The sequence below is a fragment of the Anopheles funestus genome (genome assembly GCF_943734845.2).
Source record: "Anopheles funestus chromosome X unlocalized genomic scaffold, idAnoFuneDA-416_04 X_unloc_106, whole genome shotgun sequence".
NCBI classification, from domain to species: Eukaryota; Metazoa; Arthropoda; class Insecta; order Diptera; family Culicidae; genus Anopheles; species Anopheles funestus.
Genome location: NW_026045046.1, coordinates 10,001 through 25,000, shown reverse-complemented (window position 1 = coordinate 25,000; position 15,000 = coordinate 10,001).

Sequence of the window (15,000 nt, the reverse complement as noted above, 5' to 3'; positions counted from 1 at the left end):
TGACCAGTCGACAGCGCTGCCTTCCTATTATGCGTGTGTAAACCGATGTTGGGCTGCTCAACATCTTTCACGGTTACATCACTTGCACCCGAACCCATGGTGCCGATTTGGTAATATGTTGTACATGGTCTCAAGATGTACGCTTCGACCCCTTAAGGGCTCAAGCTATTACCAGCAAGAACAATCCTCATCCAGACTTGAACTCGAAACACCCGGAGGCGAACGGTTTAACTAATAAGTGCACCAGTCTTGAATCCATGCGTCGGTGGAAACAATGCCGGCGTGTTGCATGTATTAGCTCTGAACTTAGCGAGTGATTGCCTTGCAGCTGTCATACTGAGCGTAGAGCGTGATTATCGCTCACTTGAACCATGTTGAATGGCTCTTTGGTGTAGGGTAAGGCACCAATTTGTTGGGGCGTAACGGTCACCACCAACTTAAGACTTGCTTATAGGTATTTCAACGTTTTCAACTCTTAAATCGACCGTGTTTCATTATCATCTCTTCTTCTTATTAAATGCATAGAGTTCGTTCCATTGGGTAGTTCGCGTGGCGAACGGTTTGATGCAGCCCCCCGGGGGGGACCACGGCACTTTACACCGGGCATGGTGTATGCGCAACCTACAGATCACCAATATATTTGTGATCGATAATGCACACTTCTTACACGACTGACCAGTCGACAGCGCTGCCTTCCTATTATGCGTGTGTAAACCGATGTTGGGCTGCTCAACATCTTTCACGGTTACATCACTTGCACCCGAACCCATGGTGCCGATTTGGTAATATGTTGTACATGGTCTCAAGATGTACGCTTCGACCCCTTAAGGGCTCAAGCTATTACCAGCAAGATCAATCCTCATCCAGACTTGAACTCGAAACACCCGGAGGCGAACGGTTTAACTAATAAGTGCACCAGTCTTGAATCCATGCGTCGGTGGAAACAATGCCGGCATGTTGCATGTATTAGCTCTGAACATAGCGAGTGATTGCCTTGTAGCTGTCGAACTGAGCGTAGAATGTGATTATCGCTCACTTGAAAGGGTCAAGCCCTTTCGAGTCGTCCGGTTTTTACGCCAGACGACTCGGTTCACCATCTTTCGGGAAGGGACCGTCTCGGTCGCAAGCTGCTCCGGTCCCCAAACAACCTGCGACAAATGATAGGAAATGCCGACATCAATACGTGTTCAGTTTGGTTTATCGCTCATAGGTCTTTTTGACCATCGATCCCTGATTATAACTCTCAATTAAACAGTCAGGAGAGTAAGGCATGCCCATCGATATCTCATCGACAGGCGATACCGCAAGAACGGCCAACGACACATCAGGTGATCGATTATTGCTACGACTTTTGCTTAATCGTTTCCACTCCTTAGAGAAAGAAACCCCCGGGGACCGTCTCGGTCGCAAGCTGCTCCGGTCCCTAAACAACCTGCGACAAATGATAGGAAATGCCGACATCAATATGTGTTCAGTTTGGTTTATCGCTCATTGGTCTGTTTGACCATCGATCCCTGATTAAACTCTCAGTAATCCAGTCGGGAGAGTAAGGCATGCCCATCGATATCTCATCGACAGGCGATACCGCTTGAACGGCCAACGACACATCAGAGGATCGTATCTTGCTACAACTTTTGCTTAATCGTTTCTTCTCCTTGGAGAAAGAAACCCCCGGGGACCGTCTCGGTCGCAAGCTGCTCCGGTCCCTAAACAACCTGCGACAAATGATAGGAAATGCCGACATCAATACGTGTTCAGTTTGGTTTATCGCTCATTGGTCTTGTTTGACCATCGATCCCTGATTAATACTCTCAATTAGAAGGTCGGTAGAGTAAGGCATGCCCATCGATATCTCATCGACAGGCGATACCGCATGAACGGCCAACGACACATCAGAGGATCGTATCTTGCTACAACTCTTGCTTAATAGTTTCCACTCCTTGGAGAAAGAAACCCCCGGGGACCGTCTCGGCCGCAAGCTGCTCCGGTCCCTAAACAACCTGCGGCATCAAATGATAGGAAAAGCCGACATCAATACGTGATCAGTTTGGTTTATCGCTCATAGGTCTGTTTGACCATCGATCCTAGAATTCAACTTTCGAGTAAGGCATGCCGGTCGATATCTCATCTATAGGCGATGCCGGTAGAACGGCCAACGACACACATCTAGGATCGCATTTACTCTTCCTTGGATGGATAACCAATACCCTAGGACCGTTTCATCGCGAGCTGCTCCGGTCCTCAAACAACTCGCGAACCACCGACAGGATGATATTAGGAATGGCCGACTTTCATCCTTTAACTCTCAGTTCTGCTTACCAAAACATAGGTACTTGGACCTTAAAGACCACTATATGTTCCCCGATCGGGGGCAATCGGAACGTCTATCCATCATCAACATCGTTTCACTCATTCCGAACCACCAAATTGGACAGACAGTACCATATTCACCAACCGATTGCTTCAACTTCGCAAACTGTATGGTAAGTTCTACTAATTTCACATCTTACCATCGACTAATAGTGCATAAATCCACTTGGAAATCACTTTTCCTTGGTCCTCGGACCTTCTACGACAACGTCCAACAAATATCCGAAGTCGTTTCCCAACTTAGACCAAGCATTTCGTATCTTTACTTCTAATCGATTTTTTCTCTCATAATTGACGATCAAAATCTAAAAACCACATTTTGAGCCAGAAGCAGTCGTCCGATCGTCCTGGGGGTAGTCTCAATCGATTTAGAAGGGCCCAATTCATAAAGATACGTACTCAGTCAAATTCATGCTTCTGGCTCACCTACCCCCTATATAGAAAACGAAAGCGTACAGGCGTGGAAAACGTGCCATTTTTCTCCATCACGGACTTTTTTTTTCTCGTTGCACCGACTCTAGTAAAAAAGTGAAATTTTTTACTAGTTACCAACTTTTGCAAATTATCATCGGATATCACTTTTCATGGTCTATAGTAAGTTCTTATCACGTTTTAGTAGTTTTTGAAAAAAAAATTTTTTTGAACTTTTCAAAATTTTTCAAAACAAAGTTTTTGTAGGCGGTTTTGTGTATGGAGGGTTACTAGTCTCGGGGTCACTGTTTGACCAAAAAACCACTATATATCATTCGAAAGGTAATTTCAAGGGCTACAAAAAATTGTTCTACGGCACCCCCCTCCGACGTCTAGTATTCGAGTTATTGGCCAAAAACCATCACTTGAGCGATTTTTCGTTCAGGGTACCCGACTCTAGTAAAAAAGTGAAATTTTTCTCGATTGACCAAGTGTTGCAAATGACCATCGGATTTCACTTTTTATGGTCTATAGTGAGTTCTGATCACGATTTGGTACTTTTTGAAAAAATTTTTTTGACGCACTTTTCAAAATTTTGCAAAACCAAAACTTTTTAGGCGGTTTTGTGTATGGAGGGTTACTAGTCTCGGGGTCACTGTTTGACCAAAAAACCACTATATATCATTCGAAAGGTAATTTCAAGGGCTACAAAAAATTGTTCTACGGCACCCCCCTCCGACGTCTAGTATTCGAGTTATTGGCCAAAAACCGCAACTATAGCGGTTTTTCGTACAGGGTACCCGACTCTAGTAAAATGATGCGATTTTTACTAGTCTAGGAACTTTTTGGTCAAAAAATCAAGTATATGTCATTCGATAGATAATTTCAAGGGCTACCAAAAATTGTTCCACGACACCCCAATGCGACGTCTAGTATTCGAGTTATTAGCCAAAAACCGCAACTTAAGCGGTTTTTCGTCCAGGGTACCCGACTCTAGTAAAATGATGCGATTTTTACTAGTCTAGGAACTTTTTGGTCAAAAAATCAAGTATATGTCATTCGATAGATAATTTCAAGGGCTACCAAAAATTGTTCTACGGCACCCCCCTCCGACGCCTAGTATTCGAGTTATTAGCCAAAAACCGCAACTATAGCGGTTTTTCGTCCAGGGTACCCGACTCTAGTAAAATGATGCGATTTTTACTAGTCTAGGGAACTTTTTGGCCAAAAATCAAGTATATGTCATTCGATAGATAATTTCAAGGGCTACCAAAAATTGTTCCACGACACCCCCCTGCGACGTCTAGTATTCGAGTTATGGGCCAAAAACCATTCATACTTGAGCATTTTGCTCATTTTGCCTGTACGGGTACCGGGGACTAGTAAAATCAGGCCAATTTTACTAGAGTAGGGGTCCTTTTTGGTCAAAAAAACAACTTTTGCTCGTTCGATAGGGAATCGATAGGGCAACAAAAAATCGTTCTACGACCCCCCCTTCCGATGTCTAGTATTCGAGTTATGGGCCAAAAACAGTTTATAGCTAATTTTTCACTCGATTTTTCACCAAGTATCGCACATTACTCCGGTTCTATACATTGGATCGTCAATCTTTAAGATTTTATGGGTAGTTCCAACTGTTTGCTACATTTCATCCATACATCACCAACCGATTCAATGTCTGTGCTAGAAGTTATTAGAGGAATAAAAAAATTTACCCTTGGCTTTGGACCGTACAATTTTACCCATTTTTGGCCCATATTTGCCCCATAGCTCCGCCGGTATCCAAGATATGGCCACACTTTCTTCTGGCCATGGGTAGATGGCACTTGTGGCTAGATTTCTTCCATGCACCACTAATCGCTACCATGTCTGTGGCCGGAGCTATTCGACGAACAACCATCGCATTTACCTAGGTACTTTTTCGGATTTTTGGTCCAACTTGCACCATTTTTGGCCCATATTTGCCCCATAGCTCCGCCGGTATCCAAGATATGGCCACACTTTCTTCTGGCCATGGGTAGATGGCACTTGTGGCTAGATTTCTTCCATGCACCACTAATCGCTACCATGTCTGTGGCCGGAGCTATTCGACGAACAACCATCGCATTTACCTAGGTACTTTTTCGGATTTTTGGTCCAACTTGCACCATTTTTGGCCCATATTTGCCCCATAGCTCCGCCGGTATCCAAGATATGGCCACACTTTCTTCTGGCCATGGGTAGATGGCACTTGTGGCTAGATTTCTTCCATGCACCACTAATCGCTACCATGTCTGTGGCCGGAGCTATTCACGAAAGCGCCTTGCGCACTTGGTCGGATTTTTGGTCCAACTTGCACCATTTTTGGCCCATATTTGCCCCATAGCTCCGCCGGTATCCAAGATATGGCCACACTTTCTTCTGGCCATGGGTAGATGGCACTTGTGGCTAGATTTCTTCCATGCACCACTAATCGCTACCATGTCTGTGGCCGGAGCTATTCGACGAACAACCATCGCATTTACCTAGGTACTTTTTCGGATTTTTGGTCCAACTTGCACCATTTTTGGCCCATATTTGCCCCATAGCTCCGCCGGTATCCAAGATATGGCCACACTTTCTTCTGGCCATGGGTAGATGGCACTTGTGGCTAGATTTCTTCCATGCACCACTAATCGCTACCATGTCTGTGGCCGGAGCTATTCACGAAAGCGCCTCGCGCACTTGGTCGGATTTTTGGTCCAACTTGCACCATTTTTGGCCCATATTTGCCCCATAGCTCCGCCGGTATCCAAGATATGGCCACACTTTCTTCTGGCCATGGGTAGATGGCACTTGTGGCTAGATTTCTTCCATGCACCACTAATCGCTACCATGTCTGTGGCCGGAGCTATTCGACGAACAACCATCGCATTCACCTTCTTCGGTGCACTTCTTCGGGAATTTGGTGCAACCAAGTTTTCACTATAACTTGGTCATTTTCCGTCCATCGGACATGCGGTTTTGGGTGTCGATACTTGACACCGCGCGCTACAATATGTTCCTCCACGACCATGTGGTCCGATGCTTCCAACAGGAGCTATTCGAGGAGTACCGATTTTTCACCATTAAAAATGCTCAATTTTGCACCAACTTTTGCCTATAACTCAGGCTGTATCGATCGGATCTTCAATCTTGAAAAAGTTTTGGATAGGTGGCACCAAATGCTACATTTCGTTCTTCCACGTCAACTTTGTCCGATGTCTAGCAAAAAAGTTATTCGCGAACCAAGTCCAGAACCCATGCAATGGCTGCCCTCATTGCATACATCACGGCGGTTAACTCTCGTTACTCTATACCGTGGACTTGGTACTTTTTCAGGCATTCGTTGCTACTTCTCGGTTCATGATATTCGTTTACGGTCTTCACTAGGGCATTTGGTGCTCCTTATCGGTTCATGATATTCGTTTACGGTCTTCACTAGGGCATTTGGTGCTCCTTATCGGTTCATGATATTCGTTTACGGTCTTCACTAGGGCATTTGGTGCTCCTTCTCGGTTCATGATATTCGTTTACGGTCTTCACTAGGGCATTTGGTACTGGGCTTCCCACTTTCTACTGATCGATCCATACTCACTTGCGTGCACCTAGCCTAGGAAGGTTTCCTATGGCTTCCCATCTTTCTACTGATCGATCCATACTCACTTGCGTGCACCTAGCCTAGGAAGGTTTCCCTTTGGTACCGACTTCCATCTACGCACTCGATATAACCTAGGTACTTGGTACCGATGATGGTTAACACTCAAGCATTTCTTGCATCCTGCGTGCAAGGTACCAATTTTCACTTCTTAGGTACGTTTATGGGCCCGCATTAATCCAATATCGCTCCGATGGCCTTTCGCATTATTTCATCCGATAGCCCTTGCCAAAAGCTACCAAAAGTTCCTCCACGGCCATGTGCTCCGACGCTTAGTTTAGGAAATATTCGAAAAAATTCAAAATAGGAAGCATTTTCTTATTGGAAAATCACCTTAAATCGATGGCCATTTTTTGGGCAAAAACTTTAACGTCTTCCCGACTTTGCGGGAATTGCGAATTTTAGGCACCCAGAGAAAATCTTTTACTTTAAGGGGGCGGCCGCGAAGTTGCCCAAAGTCTCGGACACAAAAATTCTCAAGTTCCCCACTCTAGTAAATCGCCCTATGAGTATCTCCTGGCCCGCGAGCTCTGCGAGCGGGCCAGCTTCGGCGATTTTTGCCTTTTCGCCTAGGCGGTTCTTCTACGAAATTGGTCCACAGCTTTTGCTCAGAAAGCTAGCATTTGTTGCAACAGTTAGGTGCTTGGTACCACATTTTGGTATCCATTTGGGCATTTGTTGCAACTACTCGGTACTTTGGCCCACATTTCGCTCTACTCGGGCCTCTATGGTGCTACTTGTCGGTACTTCTGGCCAACTTAGGCCAATTGGGTGCAACTTGTGGGTACTCTGTGGGTACTTTAGGGCGTATTGTGTCTTTCGGGTGAACCTTCGCTATACTTCATGGGTACTGATGGCCAACTTAGGAACATTCAGTGCAACCTTTGGGCCTAAGGAAATTTGTCCAACTCTTTGGACTTAGAAAATTTTCTGGACTTAGAAAATTTTCTGGACTTGTAAAAATTTTCAAATGTTCAATTTGGCCCACATTTCGCTCTACTCGGGCCTCTATGGTGCTACTTGGCGGTACTTTTGGCCAACTTAGGCCAATTGGGTGCTCTTTGTGGGTACTCTATCGGTACTTTTGGCCAACTTAGGCCAATGGGGTGCTATATGTGGGTGCTCTATCGGTACTTTTGGCCATGTTAGGCCCATTCGGTGCTATTTGTGGGTACTCTATCGGTACTTTTGGCCATGTTAGGCCCATTCGGTGCTATTTGTGGGTACTCTATCAGTACTTTTGGCCAACTTAGGCCAACTCAGTGCTACTTGTGGGTACTCTATCGGTACTTTTGGCCAACTTAGGCCAACGCGGTGCTATTTGTGGGTACTCTATCGGTACTTTTGGCCAACTTAGGCCCATTCGGTGCTATTTGTGGGTACTCTATCGGTACTTTTGGCCAACATAGGCCAATTGGGTGCTACTTGTGGGTGCTCTATCGGTACTTTTGGCCAACTTAGGCCAACTGGGTGCTATTTGTGGGTACTCTATCGGTACTTTTGGCCAACATAGGCCAATTGGGTGCTACTTTTGGGTGCTCTATCGGTACTTTTGGCCAACTTAGGCCAACTGGGTGCTATTTGTGGGTACTCTATCGGTACTTTTGGCCAACTTAGGCCAACTCAGTGCTTCTTGTGGGTACTCTATCGGTACTTTTGGCCAACTTAGGCCCATTCGGTGCTATTTGTGGGTACTCTATCGGTACTTTTGGCCAACTTAGGCCAACTCAGTGCTACTTGTGGGTACTCTATCGGTACTTTTGGCCAACTTAGGCCAACGCGGTGCTATTTGTGGGTACTCTATCGGTACTTTGGGACATATTATGTCCTTCGGGTGAACCTTCTCGATACCTCATGGGTACTTGTGGCCAACTTAGGAAAATTCAGTGCAACCTATGGGCCTTTGGAAATTGCTCCAACACTTTGGACTTAGAAAATTTTCTGGACTTAGAAAATTTTTTGGACTTAGAAAAATTTTCAACTTCTGTATCTTCTTCATCAAGTTCCATTTTGTGGGACTTAGAAAATTTTCTGGACTTAGAAAATTTTCTGGACTTAGGAAATTTTTCAACACTTGTAAAATTTTTGTTCCTTCTTTGAAGAAGAATACTTTCCACTATTAGCTTCTTTCTCTTTTTCTTCTTAGTTGTCTTCTTATTTTCGGTCCGAGAGCGCCGACACTTGTAAAATTATCTAAGTCCGAAGACTTTTGGAATGAACCAAAAGTCAACGAACACAATACATCAACCCTATCAACATCAAGTGGCAACCCGAAGGAAGCGCAGCGGCCAGCCCATGTACAACGCGAAGTTGTAGCATGCAACCAACCAACCGCTAACCTCCAACGGCACTCAATGTATTCGTTACACATGGGCGCACCTGCACCACACTGTCGTGACCATCCAACGAGCCGTCGGTTCGGTCGTGTGTTACAAGCACCCCATCACATAGGCATAGAGTCACCACACAGTGTTCTTCAACACTCTCGTCACATGGTGCAAGTCACGGTACGCACCACCAATGTGCACTGGTTGGCCAATTCCAGCACACACGGGGCGCGCACGCGCAAGCACTAACCACCAAGCATGGGTCGCCTGAGAGGATCGATGCGAACGCATCTCTACAACTTGAAGCTCCCAGCCTGTAGTCCCGTCGTTTGCGGGCGGTCGTAGGTGTCGAAACTAGTGATATCCACAGTCGGCAAGCTCGTCCACCGGTGTTCCCAACATGTATGGTACTAACACGTGCAGCGCGAACCCGCCCTTTGCGGCCTAGTAGTAAGCGGGGATGAGACGCCAGTGTGCCAATGGACAGCACGGACGGTTCTCGGAGGGTTGTTAGGCCCGCTAGCTTACGACCACCTAATGGGTATAAGAAGCGCTATCAGCTCGGATTGGATACGACCTTAGAGGCGTTCAGGCATAATCCAGCGGACGTAGCGTCATACCATAGTCCGTTCGAACTAGTATTGAGCCAGTGGTCCGTACCTGTGGTTCCTCTCGTACTGCACAGGAATTCCGTTAAGATAGCGACAAACAATGCACACCAGTAGGGTAAAACTAACCTGTCTCACGACGGTCTAAACCCAGCTCACGTTCCCTTGAAAGGGTGAACAATCCTACGCTTGGTAAATTTTGCTTTACAATGATAGGAAGAGCCGACATCGAAGGATCAAAAAGCCACGTCGCTATGAACGCTTGGCGGCCACAAGCCAGTTATCCCTGTATTGTCACCTGGGTGCTGACAAGTGAAGATGTGGTAAACAAACGCTCCGTCAAGAAGTGGTGAAAATTTGGTGAAAATCGTAATAAAATCGTTTTAAAAGTGTCAAAATCGTGCTTAGAGCACCCGATTTACCCAAAAATAGTGAAGTTCGGCCAAAAAACGACAATTTTTGTGCAAATACAGTTTTGTTGTGTTTTTGCCCCCTCCGGGAGCACCAAAGTGAACCGGTGTTCAGGTGTGCAAAAAATCACCTCTTTTCCTGCCGGAAGAGGTTGATTTAAGGTAAATCGTGGCCGCTGAAGCCGATGAAACGGTTTCCGAGTCGATCGGAGCAGTGGAAGTGCGACAAAAAACGATATTTTGGTGCCCATACATTTTGTATGGGGAACTTTGGACACTCACAGCTCAGTGAATTTTGAACGGATTTGGACCGGATATGTTTTAAATCGTGTGCGGAGTGCCAAAGAAGTGATTTTGTGAAAAAACCGCATCAAAATCGGTGATTTTAGTGCTGAAAAAAGTGGAAAACACTTTTGCAACACGTGGTGACAGAACTGCCCAGGCGGCATTTTCCCATGGTACAAAATATTGAGTGTGTTATAAAGTGGAAAATTTTTATCGCCTGATCGGTTTCGTGAGTGTTGGAGGTGGTTGAGCACGGAGAGACGATTCGGGGAAAATTTTTCCCCCCGCTCCCACCTCACCCCATCGCCCTCAGTGACCCCCGGCCTTATTAAGGCCTTATCAAGGTGCATTAAATTTTGGACTTCGCCGGAAAATTACACAAGTGCAGTGGAAAATTCCGGTTTTGTGCTGGAAAATTCGGGGACCTCCAGACGCACCCCCTGGATTTTTTCCGGACCTCCAGCACCCCCCCCGCATTTTCCGGATTTCCTTATTAAGGCGTTAAAAAGGTGAAAAACAGAAAAACGCTGCGGAAAATTATTTGCGGGCTGCAAAAAATTCCGGTTTTGGGCTCTAAAATTCGGGGACCACTTGCCACACCCCCTGAAATTTTTTCCGCGCCCCCACCACCCACCCACCGCCCCCCCCGGATCAGGAATCGCGGATTTTTGGTGGATTTTCGGGTTTTTCGCCATTTTCGGGTGAAAGGAGAGGAGATAGGAGCTTGGTGTGTTCGGGAGTTTTGCTCAGGAGGGGCAATTACATCTAGCCCCCCACCCCCTTGGGTCATTTTCCACCCCCCCTGGCCAATTCGGCATTTTTGGGGGTCTAGCTCGGTCTTGATAAATCGTGGAACGACCTAACGTGACGAAACACCACCTCCCTGAACGATTTTACTGCTCGAATACCATTTCTGCTGTGGTGGTTCTCACGGGGCAGTCCGCTGCTGGCGTCCTCCCGTGAGGAGGAGTAAATCCAGCATAAAGTGCGGAAAATGTCAGTATCTGGGCGATCCCTTCGTCCCAGGGCTGACTCATCCGACGTGAGACCGGCCAAGCTTCCGCAGATTATGGAGGCGAAAGTGGCCGTGACTAGAGTGTCCCTACCGACAATGAAGCCAGCTAGCTCGGAGATGGTCGAGCTGAGGAAGCTCATGAGTGAGACTTCCCTCACTAATGAGCAGCTACTGTCGACAATTCAGGACCTGCAGCAGGAGCTCTCGGCTCTCCGTCAGCGTATGGACGCCAACGCCGAGCAGGCTCGGATTGATATGCAGCAGGTTCAGGAGCGTGCTCGTCAGGAGCTACAGGCGGTCCAGGAGCAGGCTCGCCAGCGTGAAGAGCGGCTTCGGGAAGAACACATGAAGGACCGGCAGGCGCTGAACGAGCTTATCCTGCAGTCGATTGGCGCCAAGAATGTGACTGCTCAGGGTTACTACGCCAGCATCGCCGAGGAGCAGCGCACGTGGGCAGAGGTGGCCAGTAGTGAGCCGGTTAAGCGCGTGCAGCGCAAGCGTGGCAATCGCCGTGGTAAGGCGCAGCCATCGCAACAGCAGCAGCAGCAGCAACAAATCCGGCAGCAACAGCCATCCCAGCAGCGTCAGCAGCAGCAGACACGCCAGCAGTGGCCGGCGTTGCAGAAGCGGCAGCAGACGCAACAGCAGGGGCCAACGTTACAACAGCAGCAGCAGACGCGACAGCAGCGGCCAACGGTGCAGCAGCAGAGCCAGCCGCGACAACAGCAACAGCAGAGTCAACAAAAGCCGACTCGCCGTAACGTGCGTCCAGACACCATCGAAGTGGCGCCGGCAGTAGGTACAACCTGGACGCAGGTGTATCTGAAGCTACGTACGGCCCCAGAACTGGAAGAGGTCCGCACGGCTATCGGGATGGGCCGGCGAACGGCACAGGATCATCTCCGTGTCCCCATTAGTCGAAGCGCGGACAGTGAGGCACTCGCGGATAAGATCCAGAGTGTCATTGGCGAAATGGGTGCAGTGCGAGTGCTGACTGAGATGGGTGAGCTGCTGATCACCCATGTCGACTCGCTGGCCACCGTTGATGAGGTGAAGGAGGCGATTCGGGCTAAGCTTGGAGTAGCCCCGGGCATCACCTTCTGTGAAGTTTGGGAGCTGAGCGATGGCACGAAGCGCGCACGTGTTCGTCTTCCGCTGGTAAAGGCGCAGCAGCTGTACGAGGCAAAACTGTCTCTTTGCCAGTGCATCAGCGTGGCTCATGAGGTCCCTCGTCGTCCGATCTCCCAGCGTCGCTGTCTGCGGTGCCTGGAAACGGGGCACATCGTGCGGGACTGTCGGAATGAAGCGGACTACCGAGGCAAATGCTTCCGCTGTGGCAGCACCGGTCATCTGGCGAAAGCCTGCGCTTTGGAGCCCAAATGCCTTAAGTGTGGTGGCCCGCACAACATCGGTCACCAGAGCTGTGGACAACTGCCGGCACCGTGCCAGGTGTGAGGCAACAACTGCGAGTGTTGCAGGCGAACCTGGGTGGTGGACGCACCGCACAGGATTTCGTTCTGCAATCCGCTCGGACTGAGCGGATCGACGTGCTGCTGCTTTCGGAGGTGTACCGGCCTCCGGAGAACAACGGAACGTGGTCAGTGGACTCATCGGGGGCAGTGGCCGTGGTGGCCACCGGAGCATATCCCATCCAGCGTGTGTGGCGCAGCCCAACGCCCGGATTGGTGGCCGCCCAGATTGGAGGAGTTGTTTTCGTCAGCTGCTATGCTCCTCCACGACTGACTCTCGGTGAGTTCGAGCATTTTCTTGAGGCGCTCGAACTGGAGGCACTTTCCCATCATCACGTCGTAGTGGCAGGCGACTTCAACGCCTGGCATGAGGAGTGGGGAAGCGAGCGGAACACCGTGCGAGGTGAGGCGCTGCTCAACACCATCGAGCAGCTTGGGCTGAGGATCCTCAACCAGGGAACAACCCCAACGTTCGTCGGGAACGGTGTTGCCACACCCAGCGTCGTGGATGTGTCGTTCGCGAGCGAGACTATCGCACGCCCCGACACATGGGCAGTGGCTCCTGACTCGTTGGCGCGGTTTTATACGGCTTCCGACCACCGGTACATCCTTTACACCGTCGGGCCGTCCTCCTCACCTCAGCTCCAACGTCAGCAGCAGCACCAAAGCCAGAACCAGCGACCGCAGCAGCAGCGGCATCATCGGCGGCAACAACAACAGCAAAATCGCCGGCGACAGCAGCAGCACGACCAGCAGCGGGTACGAGGCCACCAGTCAAGCAGGAGATGGAAGGCTTCGCAGTTTTCAGCCGAGGCGTTCCGAGCAGCACTTAGCGCAGCGAACTTCGTGGAGCGAGCAGTAAACCAGGAGGGGATGGTCGATGCCATGTTGCGGGCATGCGACCAAACGATGGCGCGGATCACCTCGTCGCACCGTGATCCCCATCGAGCCCTCTTCTGGTGGACACCGGAGCTCACACGCCTTCGTGAGGAATGTGCAGCAGCTCGCGACCGTATGGTTGCCACGGTCGATTTGCAGGAGCGCAGCATCGCAGCAGCGCACCACCGGACTGCGAGGCGGGCCATGGAGAAGGCGATTCGGGCCAGCAAGCGCACTGAGTTTGATGAGCTCATCCGACTGGCGGAGGAGAACGAGTTCGGAGCAGGGTACCGGACTGTCATGTCTCGGATTCGTGGCAGTTACGTGCCTCCCGAGACTGACAAGGAGGAGCTGCTACGCATCTCTGGGGACCTGTTTCCGACTCACCCGGCTGTCGAGTGGCCGGCAGAGGAGGACGTCGAGGATGGGCAGTCGCTGATGCCTGTCACCACGCGAGAGCTGCTGGACATCGTGGCGTGCATGGCCAACCGGAAGGCGCCGGGATTGGACGGGATCCCCAATGCAGCCGTGAAGACAGCGATCAGGGAGTACCCGGAGGTCTTCTGCCGTCTGTACCAGGACTGTCTCGACCGTGGCGAGTTTCCTTCGTCATGGAAGAGGCAGCGCTTGGTGCTGCTGCCAAAGCCTGGCAAACCTCCCGGGGAAAGCTCCTCGTACCGGCCGTTGTGCATGCTAGACGCACTCGGCAAGGTGTTGGAGCGCCTGATCCTGTCCCGGTTGAATCTTCACCTTGAGGACCCTGAAGCCCCACGACTGTCGGATCACCAGTACGGCTTCCGGAAGGGGCGATCCACCATCAGCGCGATCCAGCGAGTTGTGGAGATGGGAAGGACGGCCAAGTCCTTCCGCCGGACTAACCAGCGAGACAACCGCTGCCTGATGGTGGTAGCGTTGGACGTCCGCAACGCGTTCAACACCGCGTCCTGGCAGTCCATCGCCAACGTGCTGCGTGAGAAAGGCGTTCCATCCCCGCTGCGAAGGATAATTCGCAGCTACTTCAAGGACCGGCGGTTAATCATCGAAACCAGTGAGGGACCCGTCGAACAGCACATCAGCGCGGGAGTTCCGCAGGGCTCCATTCTGGGGCCAACCTTGTGGAACGTGCTGTACGACGGGGTCCTGGGAGTGTCGCTGCCACAGGGGACCGAGCTAGTCGGTTATGCCGACGACTTGGTTCTTCTCGTCCCGGCGGTGACTCCCGAAGCCGCGGCCTTGAAGGCCGAGACAGCTGTCGCATCGATTGGAGAATGGCTGACTCGTCACCGTCTCTCCCTGGCGCCCGAGAAGACTGAGATGACGATCATCTCCAGCCTGAAGAGACCACCGTCGGTCTCCATCAACATCGGCGGTGTAGTGGTTCCCTTCTCCCGGTCCATCCGCTACCTGGGAGTCTGGCTACAGGATCATCTATCCTGGCTCCCTCACGTCGAGAAGGCAGCGGCGAAGGCGGAGAAGGTCGCCAAGGCGGTGGCACGACTTCTGCCGAATCACAGCGGCCCGAAATCGTCTCGAGCCCGCCTGCTGGCGGCTGTAGCGGATTCCATCCTTCG